The sequence below is a fragment of the Ixodes scapularis genome, unplaced genomic scaffold (genome assembly GCF_016920785.2).
Source record: "Ixodes scapularis isolate PalLabHiFi unplaced genomic scaffold, ASM1692078v2 PGA_scaffold1__304_contigs__length_218370807, whole genome shotgun sequence".
Lineage (NCBI taxonomy): Eukaryota > Metazoa > Arthropoda > Arachnida > Ixodida > Ixodidae > Ixodes > Ixodes scapularis.
Window position 1 is genome coordinate 215,374,820 of NW_024609846.1, and position 20,349 is coordinate 215,395,168.

At 45.5% G+C, this 20,349-nt stretch overlaps 1 protein-coding gene across 1 annotated transcript in view; it reads right to left on the bottom strand.

Annotated features, from left to right (window-relative positions):
* LOC121835922 (probable glutamate receptor) overlaps positions 1-16,132 on the bottom strand; it is a 71,799-nt gene extending 55,667 nt beyond the window's left edge. Inside the window, exon 1 of the mRNA XM_042290470.1 lies at positions 15,932-16,132. The gene's annotated coding sequence lies outside the window, so the exon portion shown is untranslated. The remainder of the gene's footprint in view (positions 1-15,931) is intronic.
* Between the last annotated feature and the right edge of the window lie 4,217 nt (positions 16,133-20,349).

Below are 20,349 nucleotides of genomic sequence, written 5' to 3' on the forward strand. Positions count from 1 at the left end.
CCAATCTCCGAAAAAGACATCACCTTGAATCATGGCACATCCAAAATACACCAGGAGGTATCAACAGATCTATGGGTACCTTACCATCTGTTTATGTGAGCGGACTACGACACGGTGATTAGAAAAAGACTGGATGGCAAGGCGGAAGCGCGATTAGAAAATATTCGTACCACCAAAGAAGACGAGGCTGCTCCAGTCTTGTACACGTTACTAAAAAAAAGTAATCGATTACAATTACTATTACTCTTGGCTAAAAAGTATTCGATTAGATTACTTCATTACTCGACGGCAAAAGTAATTGGACATTACTTAAAGAAGTAATCGTTACTTTTCCGATTACTTTATTGTGCGAAGATACATCTTTAGCGCTCATAACAATGAACTACTTCCAAGCTATATTTCACATTTGCACAAGTATTGAAGAAGAAAAACTGGCTCCCTCTTCGTGATCGTTGCACCTTCACAATGCGGACACAAGCATAGAATTCGTTTAATGATTTGGGCGTTCGCCAGTGTGTGTGTGTGTAGGGGGGGGGGGGAGCGGAGGGGGTTCTAGATCTTGTTAAGCTTGAGCAAGGGTTGTCGCTCAAGGTTTGCGTCGCCCATTTTATTATTCACATGTGGATGAGCTCGCATGTTATACAAAAGAGCAGCAGCTTTAGGATTTGAAACGGATCATGTGTAGTATCCATTTGCGGAAGAGATCGCCCCGACCACTACTCTACTCGAAACATTGCTTGTCACAAAGACCACGAGGGGAAATGGGGAAACATTTCAACTGCCTTTGTTATATTTTGCATCCGCTTTAGGAATCCTTCGGTTCTGGTTCTCCTACAGGCTGCGAGTAGGTACCCTAAGCAGGATTTTTTTTTTATTATTTCTGTGTGTGTGTGCGTGATGAGGCTTTTGAACGAAGGACTCACAAAGCTACATTCTGCTTCCTCAAACTTCGCCCTGAATGGCCTTTGTCACACACTGTGGCTTCCCACTCCCAGTCCCAGCTCGAAAAAAAAAAAAAAAAAAAGAACGGACATTTCACAGAAACTGTACATAGAAAGAGATTGACCTCGTTTCCTACAGCTCCGCAAAAATCTTCCTTTTTTCCGTTCAAAAAAAAAATAATTTTTTTTTGTCATTTCATAAAAAAAAAGGCGTGTGCCGGGGGAGGGGGGGGGGGGGGTCCCGTGGACAAATTGTAACCGTTACAAGTAATTTTATTACTTCAAAAAGTAATCAGATTACTCTTGTGATTACTGCCTTATAAAAGTAATCAACTCATTACAAAATTACTCCAAAAAGTAATCGATTACAAGTAATTTGATTACTTGTAATGCGTACGGTACAAGTCTGGGCTGCTCCCACGCACGAGATCAATCGCCCCTGAAGAAGAAACCGAACTGGTTTTGAAACGTTGGGTCCGAGTTTAATTTTTGGTTTGAGTCAAATATTTTTCCATTATCACTTCCCAACCAGACAGACGTCTGTCGAAGATGTTTACATTCATTAAAGGGATTGTCTGGTCGAAACCGGAAGTACTTAGGTTTTTGCGCTCGTTACGTCGAGGGAGCCTTCATGTAGACAAACAACATTTTTATTTTGATATATAATCTCCCGTTATTAATTAAACCTTTCATGATCGTATGTATGAAACTGCACCCCGAATTTCGCCAGTGTCCATGGCTGTCATCCGTAGCTGCTGCGTGACGTCACAAAACGGAAAGGTTTGTCGGATGGTCGGGATAACAAGCGTTGGTCGATGGATGTCTTGTAATTTGTTTCAAATTATATAGTCTCCTAGGCCAGTGGTTCTCAAATGGGGGTCCGCGAAGCCCTGCCTCATCAGTCAAGCCCGGCAATAAAAGTTTTTTTCTTTTTTTTTAGGTCGAAAAGAAATGTTTTAGTTTTTGGGCGAGTTTTTTTCGTGTAAACGTCAATGAGAGGTTTACTTCACACTAACCCTGAGTTATATCCATTTATTAAATTATTATTATATTTAACCAACACCTTTTCTCTCCTCTCACCACGAACGGGGTCCTCCATCATTTCCGCCGATCCACAAGGGGTCCGCGAAACATCGATGGTTGAGAACCACTGTCCTAGGCTGTACCCTACTGAAATAAGGTTCTTTTAATGCAGTTCCCAAACGTGCGTAAAAAAGTCACGCCTTTTAGCAGGATAATACTCGAAAACAGCCATAAGCTTCGAGCAAACGTATGCCGTTTCGCGCAAACACAACTGCGAAGGCCACCGATCGAATCAGGAGCGCTTGCAAAGCAAAGGATGCAGATTTCGCCTCTGAAGCGGTAACTAGGTACACGAAGCAGTATCTGGGTACACATATCGGCGGTTCCACTGGATCGGTGATGAGGCTGAGGGTCTTTCCTTCAGAGGCGATGACCGCGGGTTGAAGGTAACCGGCGAATCGTTCAAATGCATGTCGTCCCTTGACTTGGACGAGCTTGGTGAATCGTAGCCACGCTCTATTTGCACATGCGGGTCAAACAGAATTTGGCTGCACGCGTGCTAAATACAACTTCTGGTATTGTTTCCAGGTGGTCTAGCTGTTGGTTTCGGTTTCGCTGCATAAACAAATTGATTGATCCGATCTGGGCGAGCAGTGACTGGACGTAGTTTAATATCGTTGGCACAGCATGACACCTCAGCTTACGAGCCTTCTGTCCGCTGAACTCAGCTCGTAGCTCTCTTTTGTGAAATTATTGCTGCATAAGCGGGATCTCGATCTTGACGGGAACCCGGTCCCTACGCACGGCGACTATTCATTTTTCTGGTCACTGCACGCCTCGCGGAAAAGTGTGGAACGTCATGTCTTGGCTCGCATGTGCTGCCCGGTGGTTGTGGCACGCAACCGCGCAACAAAAATCTCACCCAACCACGAAACAAGTCGAGCACAACAACAAAAACGAAGCACACTGAGGTTGCTGAGGCGTTCACTTGCAAGTAAACGACGAGACAGAAATTCTCGCGTTGTGTTGTGTGACGTCAGAGCTCCAATGTTGCCACCGAAAACAGCGTTTACGCTAAAGTGCGATTGGAGCAGTATAAATTAAATTACTCATGCAGAGAGGCATATAAGGTTGAGATATTGCACGTACGATGCGTCTCGAGGCAATAAGAATGATATTCAATTGTTTTCTCTAATACAAATTTTGAACGGACAATCCCTTTAATTCTCTGCGAATCTCCGCCACAGCGATCACGGTGACGTGATGCAAAATCCGACGAGGGATCTTGCTAGAAGCACGTGTAGCTTCAACTAAATTTTGATGTTGGGTATGGAACGCGGCATGGGCTCCAGGATAGACAAGACAGGCACTGCTCCGGTATAGGGAGGACTCTTTTCCCTATAAACCCATATGGGGTTTTAAAGGAAAAAACCTCTGTACTGGTCCTGTAAAGGGGGGGGGGGTAGGTAAGGGCGAGGTACAGAAGAAGGTTACCAGAGATTAAAATATATATACATATATATTTACAGTGCACTACAAATCTGGCAAAAGACACCTCGACGCGGACAGTCTTTCAAGATGCCCCCTTCCCCCTGCGTCGCAACGCACACCTTCCGCCGACCCCGACACAACAACGGCCGTCTTAGATTCCATCGACATTGCTGCCGCACAACAGTCTGACCCTTCCTTACACCCCATCATTCACCACTTACTGGGCTTATATCAGAACCCTGCTGCGCAGATTCTACGCCGTGCCCGTCTATTCCAACTCAGGAATGGAGTCCTCTATAGGCGGAAGTATGACGTCCACGGACGCGCTTGGCTTTTGGTTATCTCCCGACAACTACAAAGAGATGTTATTCAAGCTCACCATGACGACGCAACAGCCGGACATCTCGGATTTTCGAAAACGTACTTCCGCATACGGAGTCGTTACTTCTGGACGGCCATGACCCGCACCATCAACAAATATGTTCGAGCGTGTCACGACTGCCAGACGAAGAAAAGACCTACCACCAGGCTTCCTGGTAGACTACAACCGATTCCACAACCATGCCAACCATTCCAGCGTATGGGAATCGACTTTCTCGGACCTTTTCCTCTGTCGACAAGAGGGAACAAGTGAATCATTGTAGCTATTGATCATTTGACACGCTATGCTGAGACAACTTCTGTACCCGCCGCCAACGCCGATGAAGTTACTAATTTTTTTCTGCACTCCATTCTCTTGCGTCATGGAGCTCCCCAGTTTATAATTAGTGATCGTGGCGCTCCCTTTCTCTCTCAAGTCCTTGAAGACGTCTTTCGGCCTTCTTCCACGATCCACAAAGTCACAAGCGCCTACCATCCCCAAACAAATGGACTGACCGAGCGCTTGAACCACACACTTGCCGACATGGTTTCAATGTATTTTTCTGACCATCACAACAACTGGGACATCATTCTTCCTTACGTAACATATGCATATAATACGGCACGGCAGTGTACAACCGGCTACTCTGCATACTACCTCCTCTATGCCCGCGAACCCTTCATGCCTCTTGATACCATTTTGCCCTACACACCTGACACCTTGGTTCAGCCGTCCGCAGCAGAGATCACATCCAGAGCATAGGACGCTCGCCAACTCGCCCGCATGCACACCCAAGAATCGCAGCAGCACCAGAAGCTACGTTACAATGCATACCATCTGCCTACCACCGACGACATCGGCGACGAAGTTCTCTTGTGGACTCCCTTGCGCGCACCCGGCAAGTCTCAAAAACTCCTCAAGCAATTTGTCAGCCCGTTCCGTGTCGTCCGTCAACTTTCTTTCAACAACTACGAAGTTGCCCCTGTTACCCCGCCCCTTGATCATCGTTCAAGATCTTGTGACGTGGTCCACATAAGCCGTATGAATCCTTACTATCGTCGTGATACGTAAGCCTCTCAAACGCACCAGATGACCTGTGCCTGCACCGACGGGGCGAATATTGTTAGGAAGAAGAAGTGGGACCGCAGAGTGGCGCGCGCTCGACGAGCATTCAGGGAGCTCGGACTGTTCCCGGACGAATGTCACCCCTACTGTCCATCCTGTATCTAATCATTCCTCATTAAATCACCCTATATTTGTAACCTAATAATATATATATATATATATATATATATATATATATATATAAGCAGTGATGGTATCAGCAGCTCAAGTCACTTTCACCATAATTAAGAGAATCCGACTGTTTCTGAAGATCGCAACATTTAAAATGAAAGTATGTGTGTTGTCAGCCATGACTTATACTTGTCAGGTTTCAAACGACCAATTAGTGCGGTGCCATACTAAAAGCTCAAATATATTGATGATGACCCACCATCAATGAAACGTCTTTCTTACAATCACTAACCTACTATGTAACTTTTCTACAATAAGCCGGTCAATTTTCGGGCTGATCGTAATCTGACAGGTGCAGCAATGCTTGAACTCTTCATGTATATGGAGACTAATGGGATACACAGATGGATACTTTCAGGCCTTAATTTTTGTCGCGTGCTCTTTAGGCATGTGACATCTTGCCGCTGCGCAGCTCTGACGCTTCCTGCTTTTATAGCTTCGTTCCAGCCATTGTCTAAAACTGGGGTCTCCCAACTTCATAGCTAAGGGGTCGAATGAGGGACCTGTCCCACTCTCGAGGGCCGATAAAAAATAAGTAAACATAGACAAGAAAAAACAAAAGATACATCTGAGAAATAAACTTAATAAGCTTTTAAACATACAACAAAAAGTTAAAGCAAGAATTAAAAAATACGTTAAGTGGAGGAATACTTTTACTTATATTTGAAATTCAATGTTTAGCTGAATATATATTTACATAATAATTATGACCCAGAGAACGCATCCAGCTTTACGTAATGCGCATGTGAACTTCGGTATTTTAAACAAGGCAGCAGATTAATGAGAATGGTAGAATTTATACTGAGAACACGCAATAGTTACGACATAGGGCACTAAGCACAATATAGTCCTACATGGGAACGGGATGGAATTCATATTCGCAGTTATACATGTAAATAGGAAAGAAGGGACTGAGATTGGCGATGTTGGTTTTTGACAACGTCCTTTGAGTGCTATGGAGAGAACCGGCATGCTAATGGCGGAGCGGTTTCCTTACGCGAGTTTATTTGTGTGGCGGCAGCTGCGGGCTTGCCGGAAACGGGCCGCGGGCTGGACTGAATAGGAAGGACCACGTCCAGCCACGGGCCGGTCTGAAGACCTTCGAGGGCCAGATTTGGCCCGCGTCTAATGTTTAGAGACCCTTTGCCATCCACCGGATGCCGGCCAAGCACAGTATTCAGCTTGGTTCTCAGCAAGTCTATTTGTACGTGCTAAACGGAGACGAACACAGAGAAGGGGACACGGACCAGCTCTTGTTCGTGTCCCCTTCGCATTCGTTCCTGCTTACAATGTTCCTAAGCAGCATGCATCAATCAACGCAACAACAACTCTTGTTAAGCTGCAAGGTTATTAGAACGGTGGCCTCCAGTATGGATTTATTTTTATTTATTTATCAACTACACAAATAGACCGCAGGTTTTAATCTTGGCCCTTTATCTGGGTGTGCATGTTTGAACACGGTCGATGTTGGTGTACATCCATCGACCAGATCGACGTCGATCCATTCGGGAAAAACTGGCCATGCTAACTTCGTCAAAAGCGCTTTTTTTCACGAAAGCTGTACTCTCCCGGAAAGATTGAAAAGATGAGAAAATGTCTGCTTTTTTGAGTCACCGAGCCCAAACTTTCCCAAGGTGAGTGCTAGTCTTTCTTCGCAGATATATTTGGAACCGCTTCAAAAGGAAGCTACGAGTACAGGAAAATATTTTTACCAGAGGAAAGGCACAGAAAATTACCTTCGTCAGGTTTTACAAAACGCTCGTAAATAGGGCGTTTGGCATCGGAATAGTCAGGTTAGGTATTTCTTTCCGGCATGCTGCTTACCACTGCAAGGCTAGTAAGAAATGGGAAAGTACCAGGAACTTGTCAGTTCCTGGTACTTTCCCATCTCTTTGTGCATAGTCGAATTTCGGGTCAGTTGAAAATCCAGGCGTTCCACTTGCTCTTATTCGTGTGCAGTGAATTCCTTGGCTACAGCAACTGGTAAATTAAAAGGAGAAGCGCCCGGGAAAAAAATTCTTATTCTTATTATTATTTACAACAACTGAATTGCATAGGCTTTGCCTATGCAATAATTCATGTCTGGCTTTGGCTTGTGAAAAGCCCTTTCCCAACAAAGAACGTAGCCAGGAGAAATAGTGCGACTTGGCGGAATACTTCGAGGAAACCCATCGTTCTTGAAGCTGGTCAGTTTTATATATCGTGCGGCTGTTTCAGAAGGTGGTACGTTCGTTCTTCCTTCGATGAGAACAATATATGCTATCTATAACTTTAGCTGCTATAGGGTCAACGCCGTGATCCGACAGGCGTTCGGCACCGGAACCTCGAAGGCTCCGATGTCTCTTTGCGGTGTTATCAAACGTTGCTTATCTTTGTACGAAGATACTCGCGAAGAATGCTATCTTAACCATCATGATAGTTCAACTTCAATGGCTAACATGGCATCAAAAAGAATCGTGACACGCGTATTCTTCCGAGGCGGCTTACTTTTGGCTCGTGAAGATGACCGGCTCGTAATGAGACACGCAAATCCTCTTCTGCAAATTGCTTTATCTGAGTTTTGAATGAATCCTGGTGGGATTCGAGATCCACTGATTACTCCCAGAAACTTCAACATGCATATCATACGAGGAATCATCCTTCGTTAATAAGCGCCGAAAGAGTAACGAAACTTACCGATCGGAACTTACCGCTGGGAAACGAGAGAACAAAACTTTAAAAGCTAAACCGGAATTGCCGCTCTACTTTGCAGCACAGTATCTACACAAACCTTTAGAAAGCTTAATTACATTTCTCGAAGCATTGTTCGACCCTAGATTTAACAGGCAACCAAAACAGTGCGGGTACCGCACGAAGACCTTTGGGCCGTTGGTTGGGACCAGAGGTGGCCAAATTACTCATTTATTGCATTTAAATTACATTACTAAATAGTATTTTTAAAAGACTGAAATGTAATTAAATTAGATTGCAACTTACCATTACACGAAAGTAATGAATTACAATTTCAAATCACTGCATAAAAGTAATGAAATTACTTTCAAATTACTGTTTTATATTTTAAAGGAGGAGCTAAACAAAAAGAAAAACGCACTCTGCTTTGCAATACATTTTAGCGCTCAAAAAACAGGGACAAAGAGGCGAGAAACAGACAGCACAGTGCGCTACTAACAACTGATTTTATTACGTGAAACGACACTTTTATACCATTCGAGTTTCTGATTTTGCTCCACCACTAGCCAACCCGGTTCCAGGCCACGTCATTGAGGAAAGCACGCTCCTTGTCCAGTAAATCAATTGAGGCCACGCTGACACATGCTGCACCACCCTTCTTAATCTCATCTGCCTCGACTATCTCCCTCACAGTTTTTTCCTTGTGCCGTGCCAGAATCTTGCTCTCGGAAAACAACGGCATACACTTGCACCTTTCACAATGATCAGACAGATGACCGTCCCGATAATTTCCTACTTTAAGTTTGTGCTCCCTCAGCCTATCATTAACACACCTACCTGTCTGACCTATATACTTGTTTCCGCATGATAAGGGGATCTGATATACTACTCCCTCCGCACATTCAACGAAGGGATCCCTGTGTTTTACCGCGCAGCCAGAAGGGGCCTTACAAAAAGGATCTGTCATCCTACATAATCTACTAAGTTTGTTTGGTGCGGAAAACACTACTTTCACGTTTGATCTATTGGCCACCTTTTTCAAGCCATGCGCCATTTTGTGAATGTACGGTATCACCGCGACCTTCTGTTTATCTCTGAGAACCATTGGGCAAGGGCGATCTTCACTACGCAATCTTTTTAATACGATCTCTGCAACTGAGACCACTACATTCTTCGGGAAGCCAGCTGCCAACAACCGCCTATACTGCGTGCCCAGGCCTTCTGACATCACATGGTGGCATGATTTTTTGAGGGCGTTCAATACGCACATATTGGCAATACTCCTTTTTACCAGTTTTGAATGAGCTGAATTGTACGGCAACAGGGGTTTCTGGGCTCTAGGGTGGTACATCCAACACACATGTCTTTCAGAAAAGGTTAGTCTGATATCAAGGAACTGCAGCACACCCTCTACTGGTAGTTCCTGGGTTAGTATGAGGGGGTGTAAGACATTTTTAAAAACAGTAAAGAGGTCATCCACTCTCGACTGGAATTCTGCAGGCCCATGCTTGAACAGAACTAAAAAATCATCCACAAATCTAAAAACTTTGATTTCATTGAAAACGTTGCCTTCATTAAAGCGCTCAAAAAGAACTTTGTCCTGATGGGCTAAAAATATGTTACTGAGGATGGGTGCCAAACATGAGCCAATGCATACCCCTTGTTTCTGTATATAGACCCCGTCATTCCATTCCACAAACGTCGATTTAAGATAAAACGAGAGCATTTCAATAAAACTCTCTTCCGTCATGCCGATTTGATTCTGGAAGGCCACTGTACCAAAGCGATCGATACAATGTTCCACGGATTTTAGTAACCTGTCGTGCGGCAAAGAGTAGTATAAATCTTTAATGTCAAATGAGCAGGCTGAAAATCCTTTGTCAGAGTTATCTTTTAAAAAATCTAAAATATCGTCAGAATTTCTTGCAAAAAATGGATCGTTAAAGCCTAAAACTTCCAATTTGTCTTGGAGGAAAAGCGCGACCGGCTTCTGCCATGAGCCCCTCTCTGATACTATGACCCTCAGGGGACATTGGTCTTTGTGGGTCTTGGCGCTAAACATGATTTGCAAGCTTCCATCTTTGTTCTTATTGATGCTCTGAGCTAGCTGATGAAGGTTCAACATTTTGCATCGTCTCACTGCCTCTAATCTCAGCTTTTTTAGAGACACATCATCTCGGCGATTAAACACTGATGAGATCGCCTCAAGGGCTTTGCTACCGAATTCTGCTTCCGTTAAAACAACGAATCCTCCCTCCTTGTCAGCTGGAAGGAGCGAAAGCCGTTGTTCTTTTAAAAACGCCACCACTTTTTTGACCTGACCTTGAGACACCGCTGGTTTGTTTCGAACAATCACGTCCACTCCCTCCGAAATACACCTTTCTACCTCCCCTTCTGGAGCAAATCTCGAAACTCTACGAACAAGACCTATAAGTTCTGGTGGACTCAACTTTGGTTCAACGGCGAATTTCGGTCCAAAACCGAGAACTCGTCTTACATCATCCGGGATGGGCACTTGACTCACAGATTGGACGTTCCCACGGGCCACCGGTTGCCTCTTCGGAAGACTGGCCCTGAGCTTCTGTAGTGTCAGCCGCCAAAGGAATTCCGTGTTGCGTTCCACGATGTTGAAGAACTCCCGCAGACGGTGGTTGTCCTGATTTCCTTGGTTAGAGTCGCACAAAACGGCTCTCAGCAGGTCCCTGTAGACACGTGCCTGCCTCTGCCATTCAGCTCGCAGGATCTTCATCAACCTTGTGCTGTGCCCAGCTGACGGCTCAAAACCTCCAAAGAGCCTCTTGACTTCCTCGGGTGGATTCTTGCCACGAATGCAGAACGACAAAGTACGGACTTGGCATGTGGCGTGAATCAGAAGTGGTACAATGGAGCATGGTTTCAACGAAGAACAAATAAAAGGGCCCGTTGTACAAGAAATAAATTTCAGTAGAGTAGATTGTTGGGCTAGTTGGTTTTGGAATTTGGAATACATTTTAGCGCTCAAAAAACAGGGACAAAGAGGCGAGAAACCATGCTCCATTGTAGGGGAGGTAGAAAGGTGTATTTCGGAGGGAGTGGACGTGATTGTTCGAAACAAACCAGCGGTGTCTCAAGGTCAGGTCAAAAAAGTGGTGTCGTTTTTAAAAGATCAAGGTCAGCTGGAAGGGCTTTCGCTCCTTCCAGCTGACAAGGAGGGAGGATTCGTAGTTTTAACGGAAGCAGAATTCGGTAGCAAAGCCCTTGAGGCGATCTCATCAGTGTTTAATCGCCGAGATGATGTGTCTCTAAAAAAGCTGAGATTAGAGGCAGTGAGACGATGCAAATTGTTGAACCTTCATCAGCTAGCTCAGAGCATCAATAACAACAAAGATGGAAGCTTGCAAATCATGTTTAGCGCCAAGACCCACAAAGACCAATGTCCCCTGAGGGTCATAGTATCAGAGAGGGGCTCATGGCAGAAGCCGGTCGCGCTTTTCCTCCAAGGCAAATTTAAAGTTTTAGGCTTTAACGATCCATTTTTGGTAAGAAATTCTGACGATATTTTAGATTTTTTAAAAGATAACTCTGACAAAGGATTTTCAGCCTGCTCATTTGACATTAAAGATTTATACTACTCTTTGCCGCACGACAGGTTACTAAAATCCGTAGAACATTGTATCGATCGCTTTGGTACAGTGGCCTTCCAGAATCAAATCGGCATGACGGAAGAGAGTTTTATTGAAATGCTCTCGTTTTATCTTAAATCGACGTTTGTGGAATGGAATGACGGGGTCTATATACAGAAACAAGGGGTATGCATTGGCTCATGTTTGGCACCCATCCTCAGTAACATATTTTTAGCCCATCAGGACAAAGTTCTTTTTGAGCGCTTTAATGAAAGCAACGTTTTTAATGAAATCAAAGTTTTTAGATTTGTGGATGATTTTTTAGTTCTGTTCAAGCATGGGCCTGCAGAATTCCAGCCGAGAGTGGATGACCTCTTTACTGTTTTTAAAAATGTCTTACACCCCCTCATACTAACCCAGGAACTACCAGTAGAGGGTGTGCTGCAGTTCCTTGATATCAGACTAACCTTTTCTGAAAGACATGTGTGTTGGATGTACCACCCTAGAGCCCAGAAACCCCTGTTGCCGTACAATTCAGCTCATTCAAAACTGGTAAAAAGGAGTATTGCCAATATGTGCGTATTGAACGCCCTCAAAAAATCATGCCACCATGTGATGTCAGAAGGCCTGGGCACGCAGTATAGGCGGTTGTTGGCAGCTGGCTTCCCGAAGAATGTAGTGGTCTCAGTTGCAGAGATCGTATTAAAAAGATTGCGTAGTGAAGATCGCCCTTGCCCAATGGTTCTCAGAGATAAACAGAAGGTCGCGGTGATACCGTACATTCACAAAACGGCGCATGGCTTGAAAAAGGTGGCCAATAGATCAAACGTGAAAGTAGTGTTTTCCGCACCAAACAAACTTAGTCGATTATGTAGGATGACAGATCCTTTTTGTAAGGCCCCTTCTGGCTGCGCGGTAAAACACAGGGATCCCTTCGTTGAATGTGCGGAGGGAGTAGTATATCAGATCCCCTTATCATGCGGAAACAAGTATATAGGTCAGACAGGTAGGTGTGTTCAGACTTGTACGTAATCCGTTACAAGTAACGAAATTACTTGTAATCCCTTACATTTATCGGTAATTTAGTAACGGAAAAATTACATATTTTCTAGAGTAATTTTAAAGTAATTCCCTTACAATTTTCACGTAACGGATTCCTTGTAATCCGTTACTTTTTTTCAAGACCAGCTCCCCCCCCCCCCCCCCTTTCTAAAGAAAAGGTTTCTTTCATTTTGGTAAAGTTGAATGCAGTGACACTCACGCGAATTGAACAGCGCAAAGGGGGGCTTGGCCAATACCACCTAGAACACAAGGCCTGCGCGTTTCCTCCTCTAAACGTCATCACTAGTAGATCCCCTCAGCGCCCCCTAGCTAGCCCGGATGAGCAACATCGTCTGCTACATCGTCTGCTCCATCGCCTGCTTCAGTGGTTTGTGTAACAGATAATGAAACAGATGCTCACGCCGAGTGTCTCTTGCAAATAGCATACGCTGAAGTTAGACGTTCACGTGGAGCGTCAAATGCATGAGCGAAATTGCCTTACTGCTGCGCGAAGTGCTGAAAAGCCCTTCGTTGGACGCTGGACGCTGACACTGGACGCCATTTTCGAGGGCGCTGTTTATACCTCGGGTAGCTGCTTCGAAGCGTTCTACCGCAGAACGAGCGCGCGCGCTAGAAATGCGCGTCTCAAAGCCAGGAGCGCGTGCTAGCTCGCGCTCCTGGCCGAGGGAGCGTTCGCGTGCACGTCGCAAATGCACTGGAAGCTCGCTATTAGCTCGCGCTCAGCAGTCACGCACACAGCTGCGGCCGCAAGTGAATGCGACGTAGTTGCGACGCGGCCCCTACTCTCGTCAAGCTTCGGGGTGTTTGCCGCCTGGGGCGGGTCGGGGATCTACTAACGAAACGTCATGCGCAGGCCTTGTCTTCTAGGTGGTATTGGCTTGGCACTCCAGTTCCGCAGTCTTTTTTTGCAACACCAAGCCCCTGCACCTATTTTTTTTTTTCACCCTAACAACGATGCAAAGATCCAAATAAACACTTCTACGAAAAAAAAAAAGGGGGGGGGGGGGGCAAGTTATATTTGCTTTTTTTAGTGCCTGGTTTTTTTCTTTGCGATCGAAGATGGGGAGAGGACACCTAGTGATTGTGTGCCTCTTCGACAAGCTCGAGGCAGTAAGTGCAACCACAAGAATTAACAATGTCCTTCTCGGTTATAGTGACCACGAAAATTTTCATAATGTCACAACACGAGACAACGCTCCGTCTACCCTAAAATTCACTAAAAGAGATGTGATAATATGTGAAGGTGTTATTTTTGTAGTCTAACTTCTAGGGTTGACCCACTTTATTTGTGAACTCCAGGCAGGTTATCTGCATCTCATGGCGAATTCGGGTGGTCAGTTGCCGGCGAGAACGAGCCGGCGGAACCGGCAACCAGAGACGCGCCGGCGGCACACCACGTGACCCTCACCACCCGAACACGAAACGCCAGACGGTGGCAGTTTACTTCGCCTCTTGCCCGCGCGACACCGCTAGCGAGAGCCTGTCGCCGGCGTCACTCATGTCCCAACGACTTGGATTGACTTTCGTAGCGGCTGCTAAAGTTACTTCAGATCAGTTTCCTTCTTTCGTTCATTTTTTTCTCACTGACCTTCTCTCTCATTTCGGAAGTGACGACACCGGATACAGTCTGGCGCCCACTCGCCCGGCCGTTCGGAGCTCGGGCGGAAAAAGCGCCGGAAAGTTGCCGGTGCTTGCCGGAGAACCACCACCCGAATGGTGCGCGCCGGCCGGAAACTGACCACGCGAACACTATTGCCGGTTTTCCGGCAAAATAAGTTGCCGACGATTGACCACGCGAATTCGCCATCAGTCACCCTTTTGTGAGTCAACTTTTCGCGAGCACTTCTAAAATGGTAATAATTTTCCTTTTTTCTTCCTGTTTTTACCCCTGCAATACGCATCTTATCTCAAGCAGATATTTTTACAAATAAAACATAATGATGGCCGACGTAGACTGATATTCTGGGCTGGAGGAGCGAGTGAAACTCGTGAGTGTTTCTTTCATAGTGTGTCTTACTTAGTACTCTACCTTTCGCTGCCCGTGGCATCAGCGGATGTCTATCTGGAGAACATCGGAGTAAACTGCAGTCGGCCCGTGCTCTGCGCGTTTTTGAAAGGCACCAAGAAAGGTACATACAACAAACGTGCGTTTACATTTATTTGTTTTAACCAACGTTCTAATTAATTGTTGTTATGAGTGTCCTGGTTATTTTTTTTCTTGATTACTTATATTTATATATTAGAAACTCTTATTCACCAACGTCTCAACCGAGGCTCGACCTGTTCATAACCAAAGAAAGAAGAATATCGAGGCAAACCTTATTATTTATTTTAATTATCACCTTACTGTTACCAACTCTACTAAAACTTTCGAATATCAGGCAACGGCTGCAAAGATGAAGCCTTGCTCTATCTTTGAGCTAAATAGTACTTCCATTGCTTCACTGAAATAGCTCAATGCAGAGCATTAAATGTTCGTGAGGCACATTATGGTACTCCCATCCAGTGCCTCAGTTCAAAGGGTCTTCAGCGTAGCAGTCGACATCTTCAATAAGAAATGACGGAAAATGTCTGACGAGACTTTCGAGAGACAGCTGTTGCCCAAAATACTCAAGGTCAATAAATGGAGCAGGTGGCAGTAATAAGAACTTGAATAATCCTCTTTCCTTTGTTTCTTAATTGAGGACAAAATGTTGAAAGTAACGCCACGAAAGTAACGGATTACTTTTGGGGGTAACGGCCACTTACTTTTATGAGAGGGTAATTGTAATTGTAATAAATTACAATTTAGCCTTGAGTAATTGTAAATGTAATTCCTTACTATTTTTCAGTAACGTGTACAAGTCTGGGTGTGTTAATGATAGGCTGAGGGAGCACAAACTTAAAATAGGAAATTATCGGGACGGTTATCTGTCTGATCATTGTGAAAGGTGCAAGTGTATGCCGTTGTTTTCCGAGAGCAAGATTCTGGCACGGCACAAGGAAAAAACTGTGAGGGAGATAGTCGAGGCAGATGATATTAAGAAGGGTGGTGCAGCATGTGTCAGCGTGGCCTCAATTGATTTACTGGACAAGGAGCGTGCGTTCCTCAATGACGCGGCCTGGAACCGGGTTGGCTAGTGGTGGAGCAAAATCAGAAACTCGAATGGTATAAAAGTGTCGTTTCACGTAATAAAATCAGTTGTTAGTAGCGCACTGTGCTGTCTGTTTCACGTAATAAAATCAGTTGTTAGTAGCGCACTGTGCTGTCTGTTTCTCGCCTCTTTGTCCCTGTTTTTTGAGCGCTAAAATGTATTCCAAATTCCAAAACCAGCTAGCCCAACAATCTACTCTGCTTTGCAATCGCGAAGTGACAACCGTATCTCCACACCAAGCCAGTGCTAAAACCAAAGACAGATAAGGCGAACCGACATGCCCTTCCAAACCGATCCAACTGAACTTAGGTCTGTCTGTGCTGTGGGCTCACGTTTTCCCGAAATACTTACTGAGCACGTTGTCAATCCCCGGATGCGTCTGGGTTCGGATTGCCTTGCTATTTCCTGTGGTCGGTGTCTTCTTTGTGTGCACTTCTGGACCAGATAATCTTCAAGGGAATACAAAAGCCATGTTTGGAGAAGCCTTCTGGTCACAGCAACACAAACCGAAAAAGAATTTCGGTGACACGACCCTCTAGCCCGACCTAGAGTGCCTTCAAGCAACGGGCACATAAAGGCACCCAGTCTACCGTCAAACGAAAAATGCAGTTGTCAATTCTTCTCCGTTTAAAAAAAAAAAAAAAGCTTTATTTTCTTCGCAAATGCGAGAACTGCTTTCGTTTTTGTTCATTTCCAGGCAAATACGAAAAACATGTCTGAAATATCCAAAAAGTAATTACGATTTTAATTACAATTACCGCCACTAGGGTAATAATTCATTACGTTACTAAATTACCTGCTTCAAAAAGTAATGAGATACATTAAAAATTACTCTCAAAAGTAATATATTTACTGTAATTCAGTTACAGTACTTTTATTGCTGCCACCTCTGGTAGGGACGAGGAGCAGACGAGCAGACGCCACCCGCTTCGCCCGCGCACCCTCGCCGGAAGCCGGAAACGGCGGCAGGCGTCTGCGCCACCTCAGCGCCTTCGCAGCCTTTTGGTGCGTTGCGGCGGATACGAGAACCTTTCATGTAAAGATCGAGGGCGGAACCAGTGCCAGGGGAGAAATTAGACGCAGTCGGCCTCTAGCGGCACTCGTTTGAACCGCCAAGCTGCATTCTCATGGGCCAGCTCCGGGTGACGTGGACGTAATTTAGAGCAGGTCCTGGTCACGACGGCCGCGGTCCCGGAAGCCGCCATTTTCTAACTCTTCTCGTCTTGGCTTTGGTCAAGCTCTCGCGCATCACGAATTTTCCTTAGAGCAGCGCAGACTTTGGGGCAAGTTTCCCCACGCACGCAATTTTCCCAAAAGATAGCCAGCGCAGGCAAAACCTAAATCGCGACTTGAACTCGGCGCTTGTATACAGTGGTGACGAAACAAAACGGTTTTGTTATAGCGTTGATGGTCCTTGCGTACACAATACGCAAGAGCATAGCGTACGCTAGAAATTACCAGGCGGGACCGATTTTAGTTCTGCGTTCAGTAAACGTTGCGGAGTTGATTTTTAGCGTCTTCTTTTTGATTTAATGCCAACGCGCTCCCAGCGTCACCATGCTGCTCAAAAGGAGTAATGAAAATGAAAACGTTTCCTACCCTTTTGGTTCGAATCGATCCAAGTCGCAGCCACCTGATCAACTGCTCTTTTCTGCGGGGTGTGGAGGCTACGAGAAAGAGTACGTAGCGAAATTCAACCTCGGTGCCTCCGTCAATTATTCCGAGGAAACGACACCTCTTATCAATGCTATCGTGGGGAGAAATCCATCGCCTACTATCCTCCGTTTCACGATAATTTGACGAACTCGGGAGACTGCCGCCTCCGCGACACAATAAGAGCGTCGCAGCAAGTCGCGTGATAACAATCCATGATGGAAGCCACGGAGGGCTCCGTACCGCCACAGCAACAGCGCAGTCCGTGACAAAAAGGAGTTCTAGGTTTCTTTTAGAGCGCAGCTCTTAGGCGCCCGTTTCCGGCTTGAGCGGCGTCGCCGTCAGCGTCGGCGTAACCGCGAGTTGCATTATTGGACGTTTCCTTTAATGACGTCATACGTGATGGCACGTGTGACGTCACAAGGGTCACGAGGAAAGAGGAGGAGAAAATCGTTTCTGCTGAATTTAGCGGCAGAAATCCCTCGCTAAATTCAGCGGAAAAATTTCCCAGCAAAATTTACCTTAAAATATTCCCCGCTATGAGTCTATGAGCGGTTCCGTAACTGAGCTAATCTAATAACTTTGCCAGCAGTTGACAGCCGGTTCCTTGGCGCAGTGACATACACGCTCCCGTGACGTGGTGTCACGTGCCTCGCTCCGACGTTCTTATTAGGTCAAGGGGGCTGTAGCCTCTACAGTTCAACAAGTCATCGTAAAACGGAGTATATACTTCGTCTCAACTTAGTATGGACTATTGTTAGCCGCGCGTGATGAAAGCGCGAGCTAGTCGCTTGGAATGAAGTCGTGGCGGATGCACGAGCGCTCGTGCAGCAGGTGCTCGAGTCAAGGCAGTCAAGGCTGGCCGCTCGCGCTAGCACAGCCTTCGCGGTTAGTCCATGCTAGGGTGAGACGAAATATAGTGTACTATGCAACGCGACAACTTCGGCGCTTTTTTGGAGAGTAGTCCGTCCGTCATCGACGAACTGCACGATAAGTTAGGCCTAACGGTGAGCAGAGAGCAGCGCTCGCTCACATTTTGGGCAAACGAAAAATAGCGCCGAAAAAACATAGGGACACGGACGAAGGGAAACCGGACAAGGCACCTTGTCCTATTTCCCTTCGTCTGTGTCCCTGTGCTTTTTTGGCGCTGTTTTTTCGTTTGCAATGAACCAACTGGCCCAAATGTCCACTTTATCGCATTTCGGGCGGTGACAATTTCCACCGTGCACTCCTGCACCTGCTCGGCAATCTCCCTCGACCGAGGTAGGTAGCGGCAAAAATTGCTGAGCTAAACTTTACACAATTTCACGTTACACTGAGTTCTGCGAAAACTACCTTAGACTACGCTGCCCCTGAAATGGACAATACCCATGCTGCTGCCAACCAAAGTAGCCGCCATCTCGAAACTGGTGCTCTCGTTGGACCCGAGGTCTCTCGAGAACTTGTTGCAGGAGTCCCGCGATGCAAAGATATAATCCTTGTGTGCGTACGCAATATTCTAGCGTTTATGTTGCGTTCTGCGCTCGCGAATTTTGAACTTGCAGTTTTCTTACGTACGCGAAACTTTTGCGTATGCTATTCTAAAACTTATTTCACGTACTATATAAAATTCTTGCCAGCTGTCGTCATCATGCCATTCCGAGCCCCCATATTGTTTTTCTTTTTACGTCTTCCAGCTGCGGACGACGCGCATCAGTATGTAACTCGGTTTTCATAACGTCAGGACAATGTATTTTTGCCATCAATGGGCTGCTGTTCAGTTTTGGTTAAAAAAAATAACAAAACAAAAACAGCCGCGAAATTCTGGAGCAGGAATTGACAGCAACGAGGTCTCAAGACTCGATACTCAAGCGGTGAACTGGGACATCTAGATCAGTGAACGATCTTTATCGAAGACTCTGTGTGAATGGTGCGTACTGGACTGGCTGCACGGGATCGTAATTTAGATCTACGACTCCCACTTTGCCGGGAACCTTTTCGCTTGGGCAAAATTATCGGTCGGAAACCCTTCAATATGACGGATATTTGATAATTGATCATTAGTACACTAGATAGCAATTTCCTGTTTTGCATACAGTCTGGTACAAGTTACTTGCCAGGAGCTGTAGAGGAATTCATCAAAAGCCGGAGCATTCTAAAAAAAGTACTTGTAGAAGAGTGCAGGGAACGTGGCTTTAATTGAGTAAGCTTACCTGTCATATGGCCATGCAAAAAAAGAGTCCTTGGGGTTGTTACACAACATTTTTTTGGAAGAAACGCAGTTAGCATAGCGCAGGACTTAGCAGGGTTAACGAGCGGACAGTCGCTTTTCGCACCGTAGGACTGACTTTCTAATTTTCTCTTGTATTTTAAATGAGCTTTCTCGTTTTGGTGTCTGTGTAAATGCAGACATAATGTTTTGGTTTTGGAAACTAAGACAGAGTCGACACTGAATACATGCACTATCGGCAACAATATGAAAGAGAACAATTCATCTTTCTTCTTTCAAGTTTGTCGGCTCCACAACCTTTGCTAAACCTCAACCTTTCGTACGGTATGCAATTTGGGATCTAAACGTTCCGTTTTTGCCTTCGTCGGGACCATAACATGTTCCAAAATTTGCGGGCACGTCAAAAGAACGAGGAAGCCTGTTGGTTTTCATAGTATTGCCTATAGTACATCTGGACAGCACCTATGAGCAACCTGACAACCGATTGATTTATGCTGGGGTTTCATTGTATTACTATATTGAGGAGTTTCAGCGAATATAGGGGGCGGTCCGATCGATCCAACATGGCGGAAAAGAGGGGGATAGATTTGCGACGCCCGTAGACCGGTAGCGTATAAATTAAACAAAGCGTGTCGCTCTCTTTTTGTTGCCGTGTTCGAGACGATCATCGCTTCAACCAAGACATACCGTGATGCTACAAATGAAGTGTTCAAGGCACTCGAAGACAAGAAATCTTGCCATAGTCAAGATATGTGTGCAAGTGTTCGACGTGAGCTCTCACGCTGGTGCAGCTGTCATTAAGTTGAACCGAATGCACGCGGGTTCAAAGAAAGGCACATATCAACAATGTTCGCGCGTTGAAACTATGACGCGTACTTTATCTAAAACTAAACTTATCGGTCTGCGG